This window comes from Dermacentor albipictus, chromosome 5, assembly GCF_038994185.2.
Source record: "Dermacentor albipictus isolate Rhodes 1998 colony chromosome 5, USDA_Dalb.pri_finalv2, whole genome shotgun sequence".
Classification (NCBI taxonomy): domain Eukaryota; kingdom Metazoa; phylum Arthropoda; class Arachnida; order Ixodida; family Ixodidae; genus Dermacentor; species Dermacentor albipictus.
In genome coordinates this window covers 5,321,163-5,343,345 of record NC_091825.1, presented here as the reverse complement: position 1 = coordinate 5,343,345, position 22,183 = coordinate 5,321,163, and the positions used below count along the sequence as shown (strand labels likewise).

General features: G+C 44.2%; 1 protein-coding gene across 8 annotated transcripts in view; it reads right to left on the bottom strand.

Moving 5' to 3' along the window:
- LOC135917165 (pre-mRNA-splicing regulator WTAP-like) overlaps positions 1–22,183 on the bottom strand; it is a 221,936-nt gene that overhangs the window by 80,108 nt on the left and 119,645 nt on the right. The gene's annotated exons all lie outside the window — the stretch shown is intronic.

Genomic DNA, 22,183 nt, shown 5'->3' with positions numbered 1-22,183 from the left:
AGATAGCCATGTAACAACTAAAGCTGCAAGTCATCAGGCACCAAATGAGGCAAGAGCTAGGGCCAGTCAGCAATTGTTACTAACTGCATCATGTGGGCCAGCTGAAGGCACTTCTAAACAACAATAAAAAATGCAGTAAAGATAACCAACATGTGTAAACAACTAATAACTAAAAGACAACAGAAACAAAGGCAGAACTTTTCTTCTGAATGCCATGCACTTTCCAAATCTCACATGTTCGCTGCATTTGCAAATTGCGCAGGCCCTATTAGAAAGAGGTACCTGTGTTGCAAGGCCAAGGTCGTTTTTGATGAGTTAGAATGCAACCTGTCGTTTCGACACCTTCCAGTTTTCCCTACATTCCACAAACCAAGAAATGGCAGGGCACAAAGCAATCCCATAGTGTGGTGGCGGGAGCATATGTTGGGCAGCTCCACGTGCGCTCTCTTCCTGCACATTCTCTGCTGGTGCTCTTCATCATGCCAACGTTGCAGCAGCGAGTAAGATCTGTTTAAATCTGCTTGTAGATGCACGTCACCATGCTGGTTCAATTATTTAGGAAGTTAATGTTTACTGCAATTTATATGGCCGATAAAACTATGAACCTTCGTGTAGTTGTCTAACACTTTGCTATTGCTATCCATGTTTTCCTTTGCAGCCAAAAACTAGAAATAATGCGTAACGACTACCCAAGTTTCTGACAACATGCCAGATCTTGCTCAGTTTCTCAAACATGACAGGCACGCAATCAAAAATTATGACCGCCATGGCGGTCACAAACAACGGGCTGTTGCTCGTCACCTTGCTTTCATGCAATTTTAACGCGAACCTTTCTTTGTGGCATTTGATGGGTTTTGATGCTGCGTGGGTTGGCCTGCGTGGAGAGTGATCCGCTAATAACGTCATTCCACTACGGGCAACACTATCAGCCGCACCGGCGGAGTGGACGCTTTACTGCGTACTGCAAATGTGAAGATATTTCCGGCACAGCATGAAATTGTATCTTTTATCACCCTCGCTCAAATTCATGAAAGTGTAAATTTTTAAATTGAAATTCGTTTTTTCCAATTGACAGATAATTCTGAAAATATGACGGCCCCTATCAGTGTAGCAAACATTCATTGCCAGCTGTAATTATTTCCATAAAAGATAACGAAATTATGATACAATGAATTAAGGTGCCGATTTGACCAACTTCGTTATATCAAGCTTTTGGGGATGATTGACTTCCTCGTGCCTACTGTTGTTTTGCTGGCATTCACTCTAAAAAAGGTTTACACCCTTTGGGTTGTATTTGGTCCCCAAACAATAATCATCATCTCTCTTGCCTGCATTTCGTTTCATTAACGCTGCAAGCCCGGTACTTCCTAGTCACGAACGGCTTGCACATTATCAGCTTGACACAGCATTCTCGACAGGAAACTAGCGAACGCCGAGTTTTAAAGAGAGGAAACGCAAGCAATGCAGATGACAATTACTGTTTGGGGACAAGATAAGCCCCAAAGGTTGTAAACTTTTTTTTTATAGTGTGGCTCTAGTGTCTCCTATAAGCCGTCTTCCCTGCGTAGCTGTGTGCCACCTGTGGTCAGTGTAGCCACAAAGTAGAACAAGAGATGGCACTGGTGTTCCAATGCTAGCATCACCAGACGACGTGGATACTCGGTCGTGCACTTATATGTGTCAGCACACCTCATGAGACCATCCCACAAAAGGCTTTGGAGCGAGGCACCGGAATGGACAAACGCAATCGCTCAAACGTGCCACTCTCTGTGTGACTGTGCACACGAATAATTAGGCATTGCTGTCTTGCATGGGGCGAACATATCCGCTCAATGACCTGTCCATCGTGGTGAGTCTGACTTCCTCAATTCATCAGCGCCCTGTAGCATGTTCCATTACTTATAATTTGGCTAGCTGGCATCAGTCTATAAAAGGTGCAATAAATACCCTCATTTTTATTCCTGTCATTCCTTTGTCCAAAGAGCACTCTCGTTTCCCCAGAAGGTTTTATTGTATCCTTGGCTGTGGTGAGCCGGGATTGGTGGCAAACTGATATTGAAACTGGATAATTCAGCACAATGCTGAACTGTTGTTCTGCGCTAAACAAAGTAATTACGTATTGGAACTGGATTTGGCAGAAAGATGACTACAAAATAAAGGCACATTTTCAATCGCGGTGCATCTTTGCCTCTTTATGCAGTGCACTTAGTTTAATACCCCATATGTGGGCACTGCTTGCCTGTAGCCAAATGCAATTTCAGATAGCGCCACCTCTCCATTGCAGCTAAATCAACATCGTGGCACTGCTGCACACTTTAGTTTAATTGTGGAAAACACAGGCCCGCAAATGTGCTATTAAACTAAACCGCTGCTATATGCTAATTCTTTCCAATTGAATTGAATTGAATTATGGGGTTTTACGTGCCAAAACCACATTCTGATTATGAGGCACGCCGTAGTAATAATTAATAATAATATTTGGGGTTTTACGTGCCAAAACCACTTTCTGATTATGAGGCACGCCGTAGTGGAGGACTCCGGAAATTTTAACCACCTGGGGTTCTTTAACGTGCGCCTAAATCTAAGCACACGGGTGTTTTCGCATTTCGCCCCCATCGAAATGCGGCCGCCGTGGCCGGCACGCCGTAGTGGGGGACTCTGAAAATTTCGACCACCTGGGGTTCTTTAACGTGCACCTACATCTAAGTACACGGGTGTTTTTGCATTTCGCCCCCATTGAAATGCGTAATTCTTTCCAAAATTTGAGTGAGACTGAGCCAGGAGCCCTCCGTCGACAAACAAGTTTCGCACTCATCTTGTTCATCATCTTCAGCCAGCAAAAAAATTTTTTATTTTTTTTTCACTCAAACTGTTCAAGTAATAGTTCCCTTGTACCGCAAGCGAAAACTAGCTCTGTGCATTGGTACTGCTGAACAATAAGCATGATGGACATTTTTGTTACAAACCAGCAATTTAGCAATGTTTCCATGTTAATATGAGTTGCTGATTGTATGTTTGCAATAAAACTTTAATACGCTTGATTGATACTCGTCAGAACGCTTGTCGGAATACTTGTTGTTGGAAGGTTGTTGGACCAGCCACCTTCTTATCACTTTGTCTATGTCTGTCTCTCATTTTTTTTTTTTTCAGTGTGCTGGCATTCTTTTAGTATAACCATGTACCAACTATCCCAACAAGCCACATTCATGAAATCAAACAAAAAACTTAAGCAAAAACACAATATTAATGCGAGCCATAGTTGAAATTTGTAGAGCCCGGTGCATCACTCAAGCGGTCACATTTTCTAGATGAAGACCAAACTGGAATTATTAAAGATTGAGCGGATCCCACATACTGTGGGAGTCAACATAAGCGAAGCTTTCCATGCAGCTTGCATTGATGGACAATAATTAGCGGTGATGTTGATGGCGAATGTTTAATTTCTTCAGCGTTTAGTGAAATATGAGAGTGGCGAGTTTATGGTAAATGTTAGCTTGCGTGCACTACCGCTGTTTATCTGCGCAGAATACAGAACACAGAGCAAGACGTGCTTGCTTGAGGTGTTGCGTGTCATAGTTCATAACCTCTTTCAAAAGATGAAGTGCCAACAGAAAGAGCACACCAATGAAGAAACAAACAATAACAGGACAAAGCACTACCTGTCTATTTATTGAGGTCAAAGGTGGCTGAATATATAGCAATGGGGATAGGGGAAGAAAGGAAGTTAAGGAAGGCTGGCTTTCCTTGTTTGGTTTTGAGTGAAGTTTCGGAGGTGTTATTGAAAAACACGAAGAAAGAAAGAAAAAGAAGCAGTGAAGACGGTCAACAATTGGAAAAGAAAGCTAAACCAGTTGTGATACTGTATTTCCACAAAGTGGCGCATAATCTTAAAGACGTCGCTGCGAAGTACAAAGTTCCTGTGGTTTTTTCCGCGCCCCGGAAACGTGGTGCTTTATGCCGCCTGAGTGGATCTGATGACTAAGAAAGTAGAGTGTTCTATGAAACATACAAACACTTTTGTGAAGTGTGATAAATGGGTCATATATCGCATACCGCTGAAGTGTGGGAAAGAGTATATCGGCCAAACTGGCAGACGTCATCGCATTACGCATGCGAAAGAGCATCGCACGCGCAGTGCGAAGACATGGGATCGTTTTCCACCTGTGGCAAGTTGCTTTTTATCCACTTTCAATTACATTAATTTATCATTTTTTAAGTTCAATTATAGTCAGGTACAACTTTAGAAAAAAGGAGGCGTTTACTCATCCGAGGCAGATGCACATAAGCATCCACCAATGGGCGCGCACTCTGGATTGACGTCATGAGCGCACTCTGGATTGGCGTCATGAGCCGGTGGGGCCATCTTCTCCGTCGGTGACCCCACCGACGGAGAAGATGGCCGCCCGCGCATCGAACTGGGCCAAGTGGCATCAGCTGTGTGCTTCAGCCCACCGTCAGAGTGAATTCCAGAACTGTTTGTGATGGTCTATCATGCCGGAAATATTACTGCGAGCGCACGATGCAGCATTTGTGCCGCGTGTGTTCATTCTGAACCGTGATCCGATGAAGGAACAATGCAGCGAACATCGCTGACGCTGCGCTACGCTTTGCCTAAAAACAGATCCCACAGTGACCGCTATGAACACACATCCTGCATGTCTGTTCTATGTTTTATTTCGCTCCCGAGTGAATTACGACGAGAAAAGTTTGCCAAAGACTGGTGCCTACTGTTAGTGACGGGTATGTTCGTGTACTGTGTCGCAATGCTTTTTGACGGACAGGGTGAAGCGATGGAGCAAAACCATTCTCAGGAGAAATCAGAAAAGTATGTGCGCATGAAACAAACCTACGAGTGTCTCAACAGAAAATGTTTGCAGATGAAGCCTTCAACGCAAAGATTTGTCGCCGTCAACTTAGCGTGAGCGATCATTGTCAGCAGTGAGATAACCGAGCGTCTACCGGCGGTGTTCGAGCGTTGTGTAGCACCGTCGATTGATTGCTGTCCACCAGTGCTCACTGCACACACAAGCTGTAGAATGCGTGCTGTGATACATTCACGCCAGCACTTGATATGCTTTCCCACAACACAGCTCCATGCTGCTTTTCTATTCTCGTGATATGTTGCAATTAAAAACTCCCAAGACAGTGTTAAGAGAACGATAAAAGAAAAGAAAAAGAAACATACAAGAAGGTAGGCACAGCAGCTTGTGAACGCCGCTCCTAATAGTACCTCTACTCGCGTCTGTTTGTAAATGCGTGTATGTTTTCTTGCGTTTGTCTAATTTTTTATTTCTCCAATTTCTTTACAGTTAAGATTTTCTTAGTTTTCGCGTTTGTGTGTGAATGTTCCTACTTCTATGTGTCTTTGCCCTTACTCTTATTTTTGTCCTTTTATTTTATATTACGATTTCTTTTTGCAAGTTTCCTTTTGGCAAAGTCGTTTTACAGATTTTCATTAACCCATCTCATTCAAAGCACCAACTCCAGTAAACAGCAGGGCTGGCCTCTTCCATCTCATTAAAGCCTTTCTCACTGATCTACCTCGTCTTCTCAATGTGCCTACTCGCTGTGTTTTCTGTCCTTGCTTCTTGTGTTGTTGCCACAATGTGATTAACCAACCAGCACAAAACAAATTTCGGTCACCTATGAAAACAGAAAGGTACACAGATACATTTTCATAAAAGCGTCGCGCGAGTTGCAGAAAACTTTGCCTCTTACCCCTGTTCATATTTATGCATCAGTGCATACGGCAACTCGCTAGAAGTGCACATGAAAGGGTGCCATATTGTGAAACAGCACCTTGCTACACTGTTGCATTTTTCACACTACCAGTCTTAGTAAAAAGACAGTTTCACTGCCCATCACACATGCTGGAACAAATTTTCAACATGAATAACATTGTGCAGCACAGTGTCATTTCCTGTCTGACGCTTTCCTCATTACAGACATTTTTCAGTGAATGGAGCCCAGCAAAGCAGTGCACTGAGAGCTTTTGCAACTTTCACCATTTATTACTTCACCAGTGTCATTGTCTGAACCTGACCATCGCTACGCCGACGGCTTGTGAATTAAGGAATTGCCTCAATAAAACACATTCAACATTACTCCGAATTTTTTTGTACAAACAACGCTAGCAAAGCTATTTAGGATGAATAATTGTGCTTACATTCGTGTTACTTGCCCAGCCAGATAAACAAATGCAACAATGAGTACAGCATGACTGTGATATGAAGTGCAGACTGCAAATGGTGCCTTTCAGTGTGCCTTTGACTAGTTTTCTAGGCTTCAGTAAGCTAATGATGTTTGATAATTGTTCTCTTATTTGCATTACTTGCCTGGGCCAGATAACCAAAATAAACAATGCAACCATGTGAGTGTGCTTTTGCATGCAAGCTGCAAACAGTGGCTGTCATTTTCGTGTTGCTTACTGCCGTTCCAACAACAATGGCTACGGCATGACTGTGCTTTGACGTGCAGACTGCTAATGGCGCCTTTCAAGCATTCCCTCGACTACTACTATTAATAGCTACCTGAATGAGTATATTGGGCCTCACTAAGCTAAAGATGTTTGATAATTGTTCTTACTCGCATTAATTGCCTGAGCCAGACAACCAAAATAAAGAATGCGACCACATAAATGTGCTTTTGCATGCAAGCTGCTAAAAGTGACAGTCAATTTCGTGTTGACTACTGCTGTTTTACCTACAATGCCTATAACATGGCTGCAGTTTGAAGTGCAGATACTAAAGGTGCTTTTCAAGTGCGCTCCCCCCCCCCCACCAAGTGCTTCTATTGCACAAAAGTGCCCATCAAGCTCAACGGTGGTTGACCAAATAAGTTTTCTGGGCCTCACTAAGCTAATGATGTTTGATCATTGTTCTCTTATTCACATTGCCTGAGCCAGATACTCAAAATAATGCAACTACTACATAATTACGCTTTAGCATGTAAACTGCCAACAGTGGCTGTCAATTTCGCATTGACTACTGCTGTTTCACCTACAATGGCTATGCATGACTGCGCTTTGAAATGCACAATGCTACAGGTGCCTTTCAAGCGTGCTCAGACTACTGTTATTTCATCACAGGGCCCATCATGTTCGATGGTGGCTGCCCAATAGAGTATTTTGGGCCTTCTGACATTGGCATTATTCATCTCAATAGGCTGGAAAAAACAGTAGGGTCAGCACAACTACCTGGAAGCAGGCAGCCTAAAAGGGGCATGTCGCTCTCCATTGCACTTATTTGTTCAAGTGGCTTGATGAAATTAACAATGGCTGGGCGGTGGAGTAAACCGAGCCAACGGTGTGTTTCTGTTATTGCTTGGCTGCATGTATTGGCCTTTAGAGGCATGTAAAGCTTTATGATGGCTCCAAAACGACTGCTACTGTTTTCCTTTCGACACGCAGGCTGCCAACATTGGCGGTCAATTTCGCCTCGGCTGCTGCTACTTCACCATTGGGCCCGTCAACTCGAAGGTGGCTGCCCTAGTGAGCACTTTGGGCCTCACTAACCTAATGATGTTTTAAAACTGTTCTCTTATTCGCAATATTTGCCTGAGCCGGATAACCAAAGTAAACAAAACAACCAGATGAATGTGCTTTGGCATGCAGGCTGCTAACAGTGGATGCCAATTTCGCATTGACTACTGCTTTTTTTTTTGTCAACCTGGACAGTGGCTGCCCAAATGAGCATTTTGGGCCCCACATAGTTATTCAGGGTTAATAATTGTATTTGCATTTGAGCACGTTTCCATGCCAGTACTCATATTGAGCACGTCTGAGCAGTACCTTGCTTTTTAACAATTGAGCTTCCATTAAAAGGAATATATCACCAAATGAACTGTTTATTTATCTGAAAGGTCATGGAAGGATGGTTGGCTGCTGCGAACCCACCGGCAAAGTTTTGGTAGCCCTAAATAAGAGCTGATATTTCGTTAATAAGAAGTGTTATGCTTCATCGAGTGGCTCAATGCCAGTCAGCTCGCAGTCGGAGTCGCTTTCTTCAGTGTTATCTTCATCCACTTGGATGATGATGGGTTGGATGCGGTCCCTCCCAGACATGTCAAGCCTGAACTTTGCCTCCAGGTCCATCACATGGTGAATGTTTTTCCTCCAGTCTGCCGCCGTTAGGTGTTTGATTTTTTTCCCTCACGACGTCTTCGACTGTGGGCAGCTTGAAGACTCTGTTGTCCGCAGCGATGCCATTTTCACCTTTGCCCACATGAGCTTGATAGGATTAAATTCGCAGTGATACGGTGGGAGCTTGAGTACAATGCAAGCCCCCTTTCAGCTGCATTGTCTATGATGTAGCTCAGAAAGTATGCCTTTACAGATGCTACCAACTCAAACAGCAGCTTTTTCACCACCCTTTCGCTGTAGGTGGTGTTTTTGCTTTTGATCCACTCCTGTATTTTTTCCTTCTTCCAAGCTGTCAGCGGCAATTTCTCTTTTCGCCAGGTATGGTAAGGTGCATTGTCCAAAACAACGACGCTACCAGCTGGCAACTTTAGCAGAACCTCATCAAACCATCCTTCGTAGCGAATTGCTGTCCATTTCTTCATGGTAGTCGCCTGTTTTTTGGCCTCAGAATACATCTAAGCAGCCGTCGAAGAAGCCATCTCACTGCCATTGTGCGTCACAATCTGGAAAAGTCCGCGCTTCTGCACTACGGTGCAGAAGCGCGGACTTTTCTTCACATTTCGTGGGCGCTTTCGCGAGGGCGTCGACAGTTTTCCACCCGAAATATGTGACGCTTTGACCTCCCTCCTCACCTTGAACATTGCGCTTTTGCCGACATCGAGCATCTCGGCGACAAACTTGGTTGTGGCCTCAGCGTTGCATTCAGGCTCCCTGTTACGCCAATACGTGTAGCAGTGGAGGATCATGTTGCGTGAATCACTATTCAGGATATGGCCACCCTTGTTCTTCTTACCGAGGCTCCTTGGTGGTGTGGACATCGAGGCGACACAAGGCTCGTTCGGCAACAAAATACGATGTCTGCTCGCTGGGCTCCACAACGGAAAACTCGCACGCAATGCCTTCCGCAAACTGGCGAAATCGCAGACTTGAAAAAAAAAAAAAATATGAGAAGAAAAAAAAATTTTGAAAACAGAAAACCAAAAAACAAATTTTGTGCTATTTAAAACCAAGAGTATTTATTTAAAATGAGGAATGAAGCATTTTAGTACCTTCCTGCCTCGACCGTATTCTAGCCCCAGGTTTGCAATGGTTGCAATAAATGCATTGTTTTATATAGGTACTTTTTCAACAGCAACTCATTCATTTTAAGCTTGGAAAACGAGTAGTAGATACGCCATGCACATGTGAACAAGTGCAAAAGCCTTGCAGAGCTGCTCTTTCTACTTTTGTCACTTGCAATGAAGCTAAAGAGCAGACGATGGGCAGTGTTGTAGAAGGCACAGGGTTATTTTTCTGTCGCTATCCGGTATGTACTGTAGCACATGAAAGCTCTACTAAACCAGTCATCAAAATACAAGTCTTTATTTATACTGAGAATTACGCATTTCAGGAGCCCGATTTTTCGAGCGGGACTATTTTAGTCGCAGAGGCAATCGGTTGTTTCGCTTCAGTCATCTGGGCGTGGCCTCCCCCTTTTTTTTAAAGTTGTACCCGACTATAGCAAGTACAAGTAATTTCTCCTGTGTTGTCCTTGGTATCTTTGTTTGTTGGCTTCTTATAATGATTTAAAAAAATCTGGCCCCTTGGTTGACCCCCTTCCTTCTCGTTCACTGCTGAGTTTATGTATTTCACTGTGCTAGCTTTAAGTATACATCCAGTTTTCTTGCACAGTAAATAACTTTCCAGAAATTGAATAAATTCAGCTTTATTTCATAATTTGCTTGGAGGTGAGCTATCTACTAAACTATATCATCATCATCATCATCATCATCATCATCATCATCATCATCATCAGCCTGGTTACGCCCACTGCAGGGCAAAGGCCTCTCCCATATTTCTCCAACAACCCCGGTCATGTACTAATTGTGGCCATGCCGTCCCTGCAAACTTCTTAATCTCATCCGCCCACCTAACTTTCTGCCGTCCCCTGCTACGCTTCCCTTCCCTTGGAATCCAGTCCGTAACCCTTAATGACCAGCGGTTATCTTCCCTCCTCATTACATGTCCTGCCCATGCCCATTTCTTTTTCTTGATTTCAACTAAGATGTCATTAACTCGCGTTTGTTCCCTCACCCAATCTGCTCTTTTGGGTGAGGTGGCAGCGGTGGCGTAGAGGTAGAACACCCACCTCGCGCGCAAGAGGTCCGTGGTTCGAATCCCGGTGCCGGCAATTTTCCACCGGATTAAAAAAAAAAAAAATCCGCGTGTTGATAAAATTGCATAAACAGGCCTGGAGTGTGGCCTGATCCCGGTGACCAGAACCGGTAACGCACTCCCTCACCAGAGCAGGATTGGCCACCCTGGTGCAGTACTTGGCCACAACCTCCTATATGAACAACACAATCAAACTAAACTATATATGGCGTAATAAATATCTACATAAGAAAATGATGTGCAACTAACAGAGAGTGCAAATAAGCAAGTAAGGTGTTCTAACACAATTTTATATCAAATAAGAACATTGCAAACTTCAGTGAGATAAATCCATCTAGTAACTGCTAAAAAAATGAGCATATTTATAAAATTTTCTAACAAATGCAACAACGTTATATACTTTATTTGCACTCTACACAGCTTTGCCTATCTGGAAAAAAATAATTACAGTGACAGCACAAATAGAAGCCGAGATAATGCACCTCCAATACAGCATCATCATCAAAATTTTGGTTTTGAGAAAACAAGATAAAACATTTCATACGGCACCAAAGGCCAACAGTAGGCACTAGGTATAATTCATGGCTGTTTGGCCATTGCCAGTTGATGACATAGCATGCATTGCGAGTACGTTCACTTCAAAATGATTACGCGTTCTCGGCCCGCGAGCTCCGTTTCGATGCAACTTCACCACAGATCTCTCAAACCAGACTCGGTTTAGAAGTGAGACTGTAATCCCGGTCTCACCGCACCAGCTACACAGAACCACCGCAAGTAATACACAAGAAAACGCCTAGAAGATTGTTCACTGCCACAAGTCCGACGACAATGTTCGAAGTAGCGAGCTTCCCAACCGAGGCTGTTGCACTATCGGCGGTTGGATCTTCAACAAAACGCCGAATTTCTCGCTCCGTGACCGTCGTAAATGCAATCTTGTCAAACGCAGCTTTTTCATGTGCCCTTATCCACTTTCTGTTCAATTATGACAGCCATCTTCAATAACCATGCAAGTGTAATACCTGTGTCACACGGGCGCACTTGGAAGGCCTTCCAGTCGACGGCCTTCGAAATGCCACAACTCTATTGACTCAAAAAAGTTGTCGCGCTGATACACGGCACTTTCGAAAGGCCGTTGAGTGGTTCAGGCGTTTCTCGTAAAATTGTGTGGCGCTGCGGATCTTTACTGTCGTTTTCATGTCACGAAAAGTTAAGCAACAATCAAACCACTTAAAAGCACTATAATTTATTTTATGTTTGTTTATACACTTAAAGAAATGTTTATACATTGCCATACATATATGTTTAGCATTTAAGTTGTTGAGTAGCAAAACTGCGGCAACGTTTGCATCGCTGCATGTTGCTGTTGTCGAGAGTATCTGCAGATTGCACATATCAAGTAGCAAAAATACTTTATTGAATAATTAATAACACTCATATATAGTATTTTTAAAGCATTTTGGTTTGATTTGTTTTTTCCAACCGATAGTACAAGCACACTGTTCACGAGAGGGCATGTTCGCACTGTTTCCGTTTCCGTTGCTCAAAGGCCATCGAGATTTCGATAGAGTTGTAAGGTGCTCCGTTGACTCGATAGAGAGTTGACCAGGCGGCCTTCGAAAGCGCCCGTGTAGCAACTCGAGCTTGACCTTTGAGTCAACTGACTATCGGTTGGAAGGCCTTCCAAACGCCCGTGTGACACGAGTATAACTGGCATGTGGATATGCGCGATTCGGCAAAGCAGTAAGGCGTCGATGTACTGCGGCGGCATGACTTCAGCGGCGAGCTGCCGGGTGTCCCATGCCCCATGCAATGACGGAATCACAAGTTCCGTCACCTATAGGTGATACGCAAGGTGACTCAATATGGCACTCACAAGCAGTATAGAAAACCCTGAGCTACAGTGAACCAGAAGCAATGGAGTACAATGAGCACAAGGGGCCGCGTCTTGCTGCGCATGTCCCCAGAAGTGGCACCTGAAGCGGTGATGCTGCCATCGACCACTTTGCAGGCGACCGGTGTGGACACGCACGACGACCATTGCATTTCAGTGGTGTATTTTGGTTGTTGTTTTTAGTTCAGTGCGGTTGTGTTTTGCAAGCGTTCTCATGTGAATGTGGCCACTTGCATCAATGAGTGCAAAGCAATGTCTCAAACACTGCTATGCTCCAGGGTGTAGCACAGGATACGCTCGAACTAACAGTGCGAAGAAGCTGTCACTATTCAAGGCACCGCACCTGCAGACCCGGAACGGAGAGGCAAGTGGGAGAGAAACCTACAAAGAGTTGACAAGCTGCTAACCACAAACTGCGCAGTATGTGAACTGCATTTTGAGCAGTGCTTCATTGTCAGGGACTATGTGCACTGTATAAATGGTGAAGTTCACATCCCATGCGGTACGCCTACGCTTACTCTGGATGCAGTCCCCACAATTTTGCTGCATCAACCAGCTTATCTGAGCAAGCAGCCTACTCCCAAGAGGAAGGAGAGAAAAAGGAAGGGCGATGACGAAGTGCGACCACAAAAAAAGACACGAGGGCAGCTTGCAGAGGCGACAGACGTTAACGAACCTACGGGTGCTACGGGTGAAAACGAAGTCTGTGCAGCCGCGACTGTCGCTGCGGTGATGAAAATCAGTGCCTGGGAAGCGCTGGACACTACATGAACTTCACGACGTAGACAGAGTATGTTTTACTTCATGTACCCTCGACTCAGCCTCAAGTGAGGTGACTGTGAAAAAGGCCATGTTTTCACTGCAAACAGTGCCAGTGTTATGCACTCGAAGACGTTCATGCTGGGTAAGCAGGTGGCTGGCGCGTCATTGGAAACTATTCAAGATGCTATAACCATTCTGCAGGAAGTGCACAATATGCATATCTACAAAGGCACAGTGTCACGCGATGAAAGCTGCCTAACGACCAGCTTAATAATGAGTTTGCAAGGCCAAATTAAGCGCAAAGCAAGAGCAGTTTATAGAACTAACTGCCAAGGCACGACAATAAAACAAGGAACTGCTTGCGTCGTTTGCAAGTATCTAAGAAAAGCCCTTGTTAGGCCGAAGTGGCGCCTCGAGAGATGTCAAGGTCGGAACCAAAGTAGCAATAATGCTAGCTCGGGGTGGTGCGGCAGTGTTTTGAAGAAGCTGCAATTATGTACCCGTAAAAACCAGTGGCTTTTATCAAAGGTAGACAAGCTCAGCTCGCTTTGGAGCTCAAGAAAATCAAAAGTGAGTGTGCTGCGACAGCTGAAGATGTACTTACTGAAAAGTTAAGCTTTTTGTCGCCAAAGCAGCAGCTCCCTATCAGGCAGTACTTCGAGGCATCAAGAAGGAACAGCCCGTGGGACATGAAGTGCGACAAAGAATGGATCTTTGAATGCATCTTGCTCAAAATGAGAAGCCCACTGCTTTATCAGTATATGTGGAGGCAGAACATTTTGGTGCTCTCAAGTGAAAAAACCCTGCGTAAATACAGTAGAACCCTAATTATACGACTTTTTCAGGACCGTGAAAAAGCGTCGTAAAATTTGAACATAAATTACCGTTTTTACACGGTTGTAAGTCAACCCATTTTTATAATTCTGAAAATCTGAAGTGGGGGGTCGACTTACAATCTAAACCAAAACATGGCACAGCCAAAAAAGCGAGACCAACGGGAGCTACAACGTAGTTACAATTTTATGCTTGCTCTATGGCCCTATCCGTAGCTTTTCGCTATCCCGCGTGTTTGTTCGCTTTTCGGAAGGGTTTTTCAACATTTCTGAGAGTTTTACAGTGCACGCAACACTCATGGGGGGGGGGGGGGGAGGTGCCGATAGTTGATGGAAGTGCCACTGTTCCATATGCGACAGCAACGGCGGCACTTGCGGGGAGTATCAGTAGCTCATGGAAGCGCAGACACCGCTGACAGGTTTTTTCTATAGGTTGATCAAGGACATTGGTTTGACGCGTTCGACTTGAATGCCGGCTACGTGCCACTTCCATGCTTCTTCAGTCATCATGAGTGCTCCAGGCCCACTAATCATTCGGCACTCGTTCACAGCAGCGTTCAAGAGGGCTGCCATCCTTTACACCGAAAAAACAAATCACTGCGCAGCGGGCCGCAAGTTCGATGTTTCTGAACGGGTGGTGCGAGAGTGGCGACTGCAGCGAAGTAAAATTTGCACTTGTGACGGCAAGTGAGTAATTTCCCACGTGCCAAAGTCTGGACACTTGCCGGAGCTGTAGGCCAAGCTTGCGGCATACGTCGCTGAAATGCGTAATCGGTCCCTGCCAATGAAGTGCGACATGGTCATGAAACAAGCCCGGATCTTCACCTTTTAAGGACCTCCTCCGCTGTGAGTACGAGTGCTGGCGGCAGAAGACCGCGAACTTACGGCAACCGGACCTGTCAAAAGAGGCTCCCTGACGGCTGCGTGTGGTTGGGCGAATTCGGCGTGGGCTGCTGTTTCACAAGATGTGGTGGTGCGGTCCTTTGCCAAATGTGGAATTTCGCTGGACAGCGACATGCTGTGGGACCGTAGCAGCACTGACAATGGCAGCACTAGTTAAGACGAGTATTCCAGTAACCATGTCAGCTACTAATAAATCTGCGTTATCGAGTGCGCCCTCGGGTATGCTTTTCTATTTTATTTTTTTTTCCTGTCACGCGAAATGGGGGAGGGGGGGGTCGACTTACAATCGTGTAAATACGGTATGCCTATAAAAATACTACTTATTTCGCGTGATGGATTTACAAGAAACTTCAATGTAAACTAATAACATACTCAGGAGAGCTTGGAAGCCCAAGTTACCAAAAAAGTAAATGCGATAAGAATTGATGCCGCAGTACAGGTACCAATCATGCTTCATTCAAACGAACCTTTACGGCACTCCACTGACTACTGCTGCGATTCCCGCCAGCCGAACTTTAAACTTTAAAAAACTCAGTAAGTTTCTTTTGGACCTGAATTCATTTGCGACTGTCTGATTGATACCGGTAGAGAACTAAAGTCGTAGCGTTCACCGCAAACTCGCTCGCTGTTATCCTGCCACACTACCATGGCCACATTCACACCAGCCTAAAGTCCCAGTATACGACAGTACTTCATTCCTTCTGGGAAACGTACGAAGCTATCTTCCTAAAAAAGACCTAATAGAAGCCGTTACTGATGACAGTTCTGCTGACATTGCAATATTTACAGAGTCATGGCTTACTACTGATATAGACACGCAAGAACTTTTGTCCGATGGCGTGTTCAACGTCTTCAGAATTGACAGGGTTGGTCGCAAGGGGGGTGGTCTCTTGCTGATTAAATCTGATCTGTCTTCCTCCGCAATACCAATCAACAAGGAACAAGAAATTCTTAACGTTAAGGTATCTTTTCATTTTTGCACAAATATTATTATAGCGTGTTACCGTGCACTCGACTGCGATAAATCTTTTACAAAAGACTTACACAACTTGCTTTTGCATTTATTTGCTATATTTCCCAAAAGTAACTTCATCCTCTGCCATGATTTTAACCTTCCTGACATTAACAGGAATGAAATGATAGCATCTTCTCAGCTATCTAAAAGATTTCTTGATCTTGCTCTAACATTTAACTTCACATAAATGGTGTCTAAGCTGACTCGCGGTGCCAATATTCTTGATTTAGTTTTGGTTTCCAACCCCGATGCTGTTCAATCATTAACGTGTATTGATGGCCTAAGTGACCACAAGATGGTGTTATTTGACCTGACCTTTCAGGTACCAACCAGTCAACTTTCAACAAAATATATCCGCGATTACAACAAAGCAGACTTCTCGAAAATAAATCAGAAATTAGACGCTTTTTTTTGTGTCTTTTGAGCAGTCTGCTTTCTCGCGAAATGTAGAGGGCAATTGGCCACTTTATAAACAGCAGATATTGTCTCTTGTCGAGAAATATGTGCCACTTGTAAGCATTTGGGGCGATGTCGATAAACCATGGTTCACCAACTCCCTTAGGACGCTCGTAAACAAAAAGAAGCGCCTCTTTCGGGCAGCTAAACACTCGGACTGCGATTGCAAATGGGAAAAGTATTTTGCATGCCTCCGCGAATACAAAAATTTTTAAGGCAATCAAAAAAGACATTTCTTCATATCGATCTTCTTAATATCCTTCGTGAAAACCCACAGAAATTTTGGAAACTTCTACCCACAAAGCACAGTGCTCCTCACAATATAACGTTGTCATATCCTGATGGATCACCTGTCTCAACTGATCATCGATCCAATGTCATGAATTCTTATTTCTCTTCCATTTTCACTCAAAAACCCACCTTAGGTAACAGTACCCCACCTAACTGCAACTTTTCCTGCATGCCTTCAATTGACATCACATCAGAGGGCATTTTGGCCCTGATCTATAATATCAAGGTCTCCAGTGCTTCCGGCCCGGATAACATTCCCGCTAAAGTTGTCAAAAGCACTAAGGTGCTTACTCGTAAAATTCTGCAAATCATCTTTACGCAGTGCATAACTACCTGTACCATTCCTAACGACTGGAAGTTAAGCAAGGTTATCCCGGTTTTCAAAAGTGGTGACAGAACTGATCCATCGAATTATCGCCCGATGTTACTCACCTGTATTGCCTGCAAACTTCTTGAACATATAATCTATTCTCATGTTGCCTCTCATCTTGAAGCTTACTCTTTCCTTTTCTGTAACCAGCATGGCTTCCAACCAGGTCACTCATGTGAAACTCGACTCTTTGAATTCACTACTGACCTCCATTAAAACCTTGATTCTCTCTTCCAAACTGACGTAATTTATCTAGATTTTTTGAAAGCCTTTGACCGTGTACCTCACAAACGACTAATGATCAAAGCGAACAGCTAGTGTCTCCATCCTTTAATCACGTCCTGGATCCAGTGCTTCCTAATTGGCCGATCACAGTTTACAGTGATTGGACACTGTACTTCTAAAATTACCGAAGTATTATCTGGAGTACCGCAAGGTTCAGTCCTTGGACCCCTCTTGTTTTTAGTTTTCATTAATGATCTCCCCTCTGGTATTTCGTCATCCATCCGGCTCTTTGCCGATGACTGCGTGCTGTACCGCCGTATAAACTCATACAATGTTCTGTTGCTTTTACAGCGTGACCTCACTACAACTGAAAAATGGTGCACAGAGTGCTCATACAGCTAAATGTCAAAAAATGTAAGTTCATGCGCATATCGCGGAAACACTCTCTCACGTCATACTCGTACTCTTTGCATTCCCTTCCTATTGACCTGGTTCAATCATATAGGTACCTTGGTATCACGTTCACTAGCAAGCTTACATGGTCAGAACATATTCAAAATTTGGTTACTGCCACTAATCGATCCCTGGGATTCATACGACGGTCACTATCATCATCACCCCGTGATCCGTCAACTACCATATGAAACATTTATCCGTACTAAACTGGAATTCGCGTCGGCAATATGGAATCCCCATCAAGCGTACCTTGTTGAGCTACTGGAAGCCTTCCAAAATCGCGCAGCCCGGTTTATTACATCCCAGTACGACTATTGGCTAAGTGTTAGAAACATGAAATCATCCCTCCACATCCAATTATTAGCACATCAGCGAAAAATTTCACGCTTATGCGTCTTTCAAAAGCTCTATTAGAATTTCCCGCATTTACGCGACACACTTCTTTTGCCAACCAACCGTACTTCACGCAGTCTCTCAAACAACCTCAGTATTCAACGCCTTCACGGCTCTGCTAAGTCCTTCAACAGCTCTTTCTTGCCGGTAGCTATTGCAGAATGGAATAGTTTACCGGACCGCGTAGTAATCGAATGTAACCCTACCAAGTTTCGAAACATACTAAAAAACTTTCTGAGTATTGATGCTTAATGTATTTGACTTATTTTTACTACATCACACATTTTTTTAGTGCATTGGTTATTACTTTTAGTGTTTGAGATTTATTTGATTACACCTTCTTTAACCCTTATGAAGGTTGTTATTGTTTCTTACTTCAGTCATGACTGTTTGTACCTTTCTTTTTCTTATGTATGCTCCCCCCTTATGTAACACCCCAACAGGGGCTTTAAGGGTTAAAAAATGATGATGATGATGCTGATGATGAATGACCTTGTCTGATCCGTGAACCAAGAGCTTTCGCTCACGTTGGGCAGCGTCCAAAAGGAGGTCCTCTGCGGGATAGTGTGAAAAGATGAAGTTCTAGATGCCGTATATGTGCCGTAGCAGCTCGGCGAATGTGGTAGGCACAGGCACGGCATCTGTGGCGTCGTTGCTGTCCTCGATCGATGTCGCAGCAGTGTCGGCACTAGGCAAAGCCTCCTCGATGACGTCATCCAGCGACACGTCGCCGCAGATCGCAACATTGTCATCGGCCTCGGGTGGGTGGCACGGTGCATTGTCTACGAAAAGCAATATTTTCATCGCCTTAGCACCCATTTTGTTATCCAGCTGCTGCAAAAATTGCTGAAGAGCGAAGACGTCATCCACGCCTTTTTGTTGAAATTGTAGCTGCACGGCAACCTCTTCAAGTTCTTAAAGCACCGTGGCTTTGCAAACTTTCTAACAACGAGCACGGGCAGCCTCTCGGAACTGTCCTCATTAGCACAGAATAGTGCCATCATACACTCTCTACGCTTGCCACCATGACAGCAGTCACCCTTAAACACAAGGGTTTGCTCGAGTTGCATATGGTAAAAATATCGCTCTCATCGGCGCTGAAAACGTTGCAGAGCTTGTATGCAGCAATCATCTCCAGCAGCGACTCCATCTACTCGTTCACCGCCGAAACGTCCACGGAAGTGCTTTCTCTACAGGAGCGGCTGTACACAACCCTGTTTTGTTTTTTTAAAGCAATCCAGCCACCCGTTAGATGCCTGAAAGTCATTGATGCCCAGACATAATGCCACAAGGTCCAACTTTCCTTTTAGAATGGCGCCATAAACGTTGATCGCAGAGCTCCGTGCTTGATGCAACCACTTGACAAGAACTTTTTCTAACTTCTCATGCCGTCCTTCTTTTGCTGCTTTCCGCTTGAGCCCGAACTTGTGGGCATTCTGCAATATCACCGCTTTGTTTGTCAGGATTGTCTTATTTATTATTTATTTTATTTATTGATACTGTTAGCTCAAAGGCCGATACAGGGTGGAGTAATCATAAAATAAGCTTCAAAGATCGCTACACAAATCAATCCAGAAAATACAACTGCTTAGGTGTGCCAATTTTACACAAGGATATAAGCATTGTATACCAGGCACCGAACATTACAAGCAACAACTGCACCATACAAAATAATATTTTCAACATCACAAACAGAAACTTCAATATTCTGTAGGATCATTTCAATCATGTCATGTTGCACATGCTGCTTATCATTGCACAAAAACAAGCTAATAATGTGAGAGGATGCTTACATAGAAGAATAATAGGCCAGTACAGATTTTTCAAACTGTTCTAGAGAATCTATTTCCATTAAGCTATGCGGTAGTGCATTCCAATCTTGAATCGTTTTAGGAAAGAGGGAGTACTTAAATGAGTCAACCTTTGCTGGTATGGGCATATATTGGCCCTCGTGGCTAGACCTACCAGACCGTGATATCCGTGACATTCTCTTTTATAAGTGCCTTTGAGTGTCGAAATTGAAGTGGTAATGTTTCGTTAAATAAATTAATTTTAGTCTAGCCACTTTTCGCTGCAATGAAAGCTCGGGCAAGTTTAGTTGAGTGGGCATCTCAGTCACAGAATCCGTGTACCTATATTTTCACATAATAAACCTTGCTGTACACCTCTGTATTTTTTCAATCTTATTTACTTCATTCTTCTTATACGGATCCCATATTATGCTAACATATTCTATCGCAGGACGTACCAATGCCAGATATGCAGTTAGTTTAACATCTCGGGGAGCATGTTTAAGCCTCCGTCTTAGTGACCAAAGTTTAACCTCTGCGGCATTACATAAATTAGTGATGTGTTTTTTCCAAGATAAGTCATCTGATATCGTAATGCCTAAATACTTGAAGTGGATCACTTGTTTTATTGGTTTACCATCTAACTTGTAATTGTAATGTAACACATTCCTTGTTTTTCAAGTTATTCGTGCATAAACAGTTTTTTCTTAATTTATTTCCATTTTCCATCGCTTGCACCAATTGGTGATTGATTCTAGTACTGAATCTAATTTTAATTGGTCCTCATGACACAAGATTTTAGAGTGTATTAAGCAATCATCTGCAAATAAACGAACCATTACCCTATCATTAAGGCCACTTGTCATGTCATTAATATAACATAGAAACAATACAGGTCCTAACACAGACCCTTGAGGGACACCTGATGTTACTTTTAGAATTTTCTATTTGTTTCCTTTCACTCAGGCGTGCAGCGGTGGCGTAACCCGCCTCGCGTGCAAGAGGTTCGTGGTTTGAATCCTGGTGCGGCGCAATTTTCCACTGGATTAAAAAAAAAGTCTGCGTGTTGATAAAATTGCATAAACAGGCCTGGAGTGTGGCCTGAACCCAGTGACCAGAACCGGTAACACAATCCCTCACCAGAGCAGGGTTGGCCACCCTGGTGCAGTACTTGGCCCCAACCTCCTATATGAATACAACAATCAAACCCCGGCCCTCAGTCCCCAGCAGCTGCGAAGCAACTGACCACGGCGGCAGTCAGACCTGCGACGCAGCAGAGGGTGCTAAGAATCCCTGGCTCCGGACAGGCCGCCATTGGAATATGACCCTGGCAACGTTTAATGCTAGAACGTTATCTAGTGAGGCGAGTCTAGCAGTGCTATTGGAGGAATTAGAGGGCAGTAAATGGGATATAATAGGGCTCAGTGAAGTTAGGAGGCCAAAAGAAGCATATACAGTGCTAAAAAGCGGGCACGTCCTGTGTTACCGGGAGTTAGTGGAGAGACGAGCACTAGGAGTCGGATTCCTGATTAATAAGAATATAGCTGGTAACATACAGGATGATGATGATGTGTGCTGTTTTATGGCGCAAGGGCCAGGTTTGGCCAAAGAGCGCCATGACAAATGGTAATGTTGACGATGTATTATGGATGGCGTGCACAATGAATTCCTCATGGTAGATGTCACATGGCTGTAAAAGGGCCTAAAACCTGTAGCTGTAAGTGGCGCAGAATATATAGTTGCTAAAAAAATGACGGTGACTAGGCAGTGATGTGGGCTATGGCAATGGGCTTTCGTTAAAACATTACGCAATAAAACAACACTGACACAAGAGTTTCAAGAGAGCCCTTGAATGCAGGGCTGTTAGTCATGTGCTAAAAATTGCCTGGCCAAATGATTTTCAGGGTGTTGGTTTCGGCTAAAAAATCTTAAGACTATTTGCAGTTTAAAAAATGGTTCATCACTAAGAAAAAATGCAGGATGGAGAGGTATATTTTCCCAATATGCAGCAGGGAAATACTTTTTCCTCTCTGTTTCTATTGCAGGGCACTGGATAAGAACATGGTGTAGGGGTTGGAGGACGGGACTTCGAGATGAAAACCCAAACTTGGGAGGATTTATTCTACATTATGTACAGGGACGTGAGCGTCAAGTAACATTCGTACAGTCATTACGGGCCGGCAGCAACTCGGACGCTGCGGCCCGCGGCAAGAAGTTCGAGAGAGGTGAATCAGGGAATCAGGGAATGTCCCAGAATGTCTGGAAGGCTTCTTATAAGCCCTTCGAGCACTGTAAGTCACGTCATGTTTGACCAATGGGAGAGTCCGCTCCGATGACGCCACTTTCAGCCAATGGTAGGCGCCCGTGTCGCGGTGTCACACCTGGCGGCTCTCTGCGGTCTTGCCTCGCAGACTGGCAATGCACTTCTTCTAACGAGGAGAAGGGGAGGGCTGCTCATGCTCCATTGTCCGAGCCCCCTTCTAATCCCGGCGGCGTACGAACTT